The sequence below is a fragment of the Neophocaena asiaeorientalis genome, unplaced genomic scaffold (genome assembly GCF_003031525.2).
Source record: "Neophocaena asiaeorientalis asiaeorientalis breed wild unplaced genomic scaffold, Neophocaena_asiaeorientalis_V1.1 scaffold64, whole genome shotgun sequence".
Lineage (NCBI taxonomy): Eukaryota > Metazoa > Chordata > Mammalia > Artiodactyla > Phocoenidae > Neophocaena > Neophocaena asiaeorientalis.
In genome coordinates this window covers 3,244,733-3,250,732 of record NW_020185334.1, presented here as the reverse complement: position 1 = coordinate 3,250,732, position 6,000 = coordinate 3,244,733, and positions in this window count along the sequence as shown.

Below are 6,000 nucleotides of genomic sequence, written 5' to 3'. Positions count from 1 at the left end.
TATATATATATATAGTCTGAAATCCTGACATTGTAACATCAGTGAGCCAAAGTTAACAAATATTTATTACCTGAAATTCATACTGTAGCTACAAGCAAAAATGATGTTGAATCTTTCTCAGGTAAATTTTTTCTAATAAATGTAAGTACATTCACATCTTTGTGTCTTGCTGTTTTGATCCACTTAATATTTTGAATAAAAGTTCTGTTACTCTTCCTGGATGCTGCCTTGCTCCCAAGGAAATCACTTATCTCCTGCTTTTTCTTTCATTGAGTTAATTATTTGTCAGACCTATGCAGGGTTTAGCCCCTCCTCCCGTTCCCCTGGGCACATTGAAATAATTTTTAATTTTTTAACCTACTGCAGAAATGCAAGAAGGTGGGGAAAGGGGGAGCAGGATGTTCAAGGAAAATTGTTTAAAGGAGGATCCAGAAGCAGAAAATCAGTCGCCAGTAATTGCAAGTCTCTTTATACATCCAACACTAGCTTTGTGCTTTTGTGGGCTCTAAGGTATTTTGTGACATCAAAGTTGTTATAATCTTACTGCTTCCTCCCTCTCTCCTTCTTTTCCTCCTTCCTTTTTCTCCCTTATTTTGGCCACCCCATGCCTGCCTTCCTTCCTTCCTTCCTTTCTCTTGATTTCTTCTTCAATACCCTACAACTTTCCGTAAAATATTTAAGATTATGAATTTACAGTCTATTTAGAGGCACACATTAAATGAGAGCAATAGAGCATATAATAAGGTGGTAATTATGCAACCAGTATAACTAAGGAGAAAGAGAAAGGAGATGGCTGTGTGGGCAGCAGCAATTAGATTTCACACACACACTGTGATGAGAACTTGACCTTGAAGATTAGAGAATTAGGGCCAATGGGAAGTCAAAGGGAGAGTACAGCAGAGCAAAGGCTGGTTTAGGTAGAGCCACAGAAGCAGGAAAGAAGAGGTGAGGGTGGGGAAGGGAGACGGGTGTCTCAGGACCCTCCTTCTCTGATGGACTTGCTGGCCACCTGTCCCCTAGACTTTTTAAATTTCTATTTACAAGCCAGGCAACATTTTCACCCAAGTGTCACTAGCCAGTGACCACTCAATGAAGTTGCATGAATTCCAGGCCATCCCACTTGAAAGAAAATTATTCTTATTGATCACTTCTGCAATCTTCATAGTTTTATCCCCAGCTTTCTTGTAAACACCTACATGCAAGACACATGATTCCATGATTTGCCCAAATGTGGCCAGAAAATCTGTGCAGAATCAGGTTTTTACCTCCTCCATCTGGGAAATGCAAGGAAGTTTATGAACAAAGCACCAGCCCAACTAGATACAGTTACTTGGCCAGAAAGAAAAAAAATTACAGTTTTAATAATAATTATCACAAAAAAGAGAAGGGAGAGATAGGTTTTTAATATAATAGAGCTGTCCCCAAACTTCATTAAAATCAAAGTCCAATTTGACCTTGGGATAAGAGAGATAGGTTTTTAATATAATAGAGCTGTCCGCAAACTTCATTAAAATCAAAGTCCAATTTGACCTTGGGATAAGCCTTCTTAACACTTCTTTTTCGTCTTCTCAACTTTTCTAACTATGGTTTTTGAGACTCATTCTTGAACAAAGCTTTTATGTTTCATTCTGGGGCTCATGCACCTGACACTCTTTGTCATCATTTTACAAAGAAGTGTACTATGTATTCAGACTCTAGTTGTTGAAGATTCTACTTTCATAATGTGATCAAGAGTTTTCAATGACATCTCAAATTCAACTGAAGTTTCCATCTCAATTTCTGTCCTGGTAACTTAACAAACACTGAGCAAACATTTTAGGCCTGGACCAGGCTTGGACTTGAATGTATAACCTTATTTGTTTTTCAAAAATATCATCCATTTTTTATCACTTCATAAGTACGTACACACCTGTAGCATTCAGAGTCATGAGGAGGGTATTTGGTTAAGCTCACTAACTTGCTGAGTGAAGGATCATACCTGCCAGCCTGATAACAAGCAACACTTATATTTTCATGCCTGCAAAGTTACAAATTACAGTTACTCCTTGGAAGAGACCTTCAAGGGAGTTCTCCAATGGCTGACATTAAATATCAAATCTGTAAGTACTAACCTGCCCGTGTGCATTGACTCCATTTCGCCTCCTTTCTTCGCTCAGGGTGGTGATTAAGAGTGTGGGCTCTGGAACCAGTTTGCCTGGCTGAGAATGCAAACTACAATAATTACCAAATAGGAGAGCTTGAGCAAATTTTCTCACTTCTCTTTGCCCTCACTTTCCTTATGTAAAGCACTGATAATAATAATACCTACATCATAGTATTGTTATTTGGAATAATACATGTAAAGGACATGGAAGAGTACTTGGCTTACAATAAGCACTCAGTAAATGCTAGTTTATTATCTCTACCCATTAATTACCCCCATTCCACTTCACCCTTGGGTTGAACATCATTTACATGATTTTCTAATGACTATTTCCAAAGCATGTTATCAGGCAAAATAGATCAAATGAGCTCTGTTTAATGATTTAATTAATTAATCATTTGGGCTTTATTTAAATTAAGTCCTAGACATTTTTTTAAATCTAAGATATATTAATTTGCTTGGCCTATTCCCTAGGCTCTTGTGAATAAAGGATGCTTGAATGAAGCATACTCTTTATCCTTGCTCCAAATTGCCCTGTCTGAAGGCTCTTTGAAATGGCATCCCTGTCAGGCAATTCAAAGAGTTTTGAAAACAAACAAGCCACACCTCAGCCAGTCTGGCTGTAGTCTACATAATCAATAAGTGGAACTTGAGTAACCTAATTTTTAGTTAGGCTGCTTAGCACCTTTTGGTTTCTTTAATGTCCATCTAATACTTTAGCAACCCTTATTTAGACTGGAAGATAGTTTTCAAACTCTGGGGAATCTAATCAAAATGAGTGAAAGCAGAAGTCAAACAATGCGTTGTCATACTTGGTGGGTTGTGGGCGTGGATTTTCTTTTCCTTTCCATTTTTGTTCTTTTAGGTAATGAATCCAAAACACTTATGATTTGCCAAGATTATGTTCTCTGGAACAGGAAAAGTAACACATAGTAACAGAAATAATATTCCAATCCACTGATTATCCTCTACGATGGCATTTTGGAAAGTAAAATGAGGGACTTCTTTCTAATTTGCTTCATGTTTTTTTAAGAAACAAAGGCAAATTTGTATCCCCTTAATTTTACGAGCTTTGTCCTTTTTATTTTCTCTTATTACATTTAACAGTTACAATTTAATAAGACTAGTTGAAAAGCAATTTTTTCATAAAAATTTATCTTTATGGAGACTTTGAGAAGGCTAATTTCTATTTCTTTGTTTTTGGAGTGAATGATGTTTTAGTTCATATACCTGACTTAACCTTCTCATTTATTTGGAAGACATATTCCTTCTTTATTTCAACACCATCCGCCTTCTTGAGACATTCAAGGTGGTTCCAAATAGTCCGATAGAAAAGGGATGGATATGAATTCATGGGTGGGAAGAGTTTGGAAAAACAATTCCAAAGAAACAAATGTTATTTTTTTCCTATAAAAAGGACAGGAGGTTAGTGGTAGATGAGAGGCTTCCTTTTTAAAATGCTAAAATAGTATCAGAGCTTCTACTCTTCCAAAGCACAGAGTTCTTAACTTCTTCCAAAATGGTACTGTATCCAGACCAATGATAACTTGTGCCCATTTGGAGATGATATCTATGATCTAAAATTGAATGTCATGTCCACAGACTTCCTGGAAATTGCTATCACCATCCTCTCTTTGAACAGAGTTTAGTTTAGACCAGCCCAAATCAGAAAATGTCTACAATGCCTATATGATCAAATTCATCATTAAGGGTTCCTAAGAACCATTTGTTTCAGGAAGGCAAAGCATGACCATCCAGATTTCATTCACGAAGTGATTGAGATCCACAAAAATTATGGGGTTTATATGAAATCCCTCCTCTTATTAGGTATGCTGTTAAGGGCTATAAATAAAAAGAGATATGGGAAGGTGAATATCTACAGTGCTCTCTCCTCAAAACATAATTATTGAAATGACACTTTTTCTTTTGACCTTTTATACAATTTTAAAAGGACATCACCCAGCATTGTTTATATTATTTCCTTGGCAATATGTACTATTTAGCCTCATGTAGCTTCTTATTGAGCAAGTATTTTTTTCTTGTATCAGCTTCACAGGTGTGTGTTTGTTACCCCTCCCTACCATTTTGAAGATGCTAACAACAGAGAAGTATTCTTTTGTGCAACTCCTGTCCACATTGTGTGCAATATGCCATAACAAATAGATAAATCATCCCCAGCCAGAGAGTTAATGCTAGGTTACAGTAATTTTGCCCTGAGTGCTGAAATCCTGGCACTTTCAGGGTTGTTACCCTATAACGTTATTTCAGTGAAGAAATAATCACACTTTTCTCTACCTATTAAAAATATCTTCTGGTCTTTTCCAGAGCATTAATCATAAAATGTGTGTTTGATAAAAGGAGAATTAGGAAATAAAAAGAAATGAATTAGATTCCAAACAGCATTGAAGGAAACTATGTGAATGCAGAGTATGTTGGGAGGTAAAGTTTTGGACTTTTGACATGTTAAATCGAAGAATATTAATAGTGAGATATTTCTCTATGCCTTCAGGATAGGAAATGTTGAATAAAGGTGAATGAGGTTTATTCTATTTTTTTTATTTTTTATGATTTTTCACATAGTCATTTCCCCTAAATTGTGCATTTCAAAAATAAAAACAAGGATGTGTCTTCTCTTGAATAGTTAAAATGAAACTCTGATGGCTTAAAAATAGCCACCGGAAGGTAGTAAATAAGATTTAATTCACATTTACAGGATGGAAATTATTCAGTTAGCATGGTTTTCATGGCGCAAATTTCTATATACTTGATGTAAAGGCAGGTTTCTAACAATAAGGATGAAACAATATAAATATGAAAGCAAATACTGTTATTATATAAATAACCTCAGATATTTTAGATGTCTCCCTTTACCATATTTAATAAAAATGTAAGGCTCACAAAAGATAGGTTTTCCTAAAAGCAGTTCAAATTCAAATTGAAACATACAATGTAATAACACAAAGTGCACCAGATAAACTTTCATAAGATCTATGTCTTGTTTTTATTCCACCATTGACTAGCTCTAGGGTGACATGGGGGTAAATTATTTAACCTTTGTGAATATCAGTACTCTCATATTTTAAATGGTTAAAATATTCGTTTCTTGCCTCTTCTTGGGTGGTTGTGAACATCAAACAAAATGATGGATGCAATTGCGCTTTGTAAAATGGCAAAATCCCATATCAAGGTGAAATATTGCCCATCATATCTGCTTTCTTTCAGTTCTACTTCTTAACACAGCAATTCTTACCAACACATTTTAAGGGCTCTTGGACCTTGCAAATCAGACAGATACTGTAAGGGTCTTATAAAACTATCCTGTTGTCCTCATGGGAAGGATTCTTCAGGACTATTCAATAAAGTTTTTTACCAGATGTCTAACTGCATATACTTTCCAGAGTGTATCAGTAGATGATTTAGATAATATGAATTTTAGATTAAGCGGAATATTACTATTGGAAAATTCATTGAGAATAGCACAATGCCTCATGCATAGTATACCCTTAATATACATTAGTGGATTGAATGAGTGGGCTTATGGATTAATAGCAAGTGATCTGAATGTGACCCAACATGCGATAATATGACTGCCTGATGGAGCTTTGTGACTACTTTTCATAGCAGCAGTGATCTTTCTACTCAGGCCCTCCTGGGCACCCCAGCTCATACCCAATCTATGCATTTAAACACTCTATAGTCTAACTGTATTCCAGAGAAGGGTTGATTCTCCAATATCTTACTAAAAATCCATAAAATCTGAAAAATGAATCAACTTGAATTTATTGAGTAGCTACTATGTACAAAACATTGCTTTACTGTGCACAAAGAAATGTAAGAGTTGCTGTTCTATCAACGTA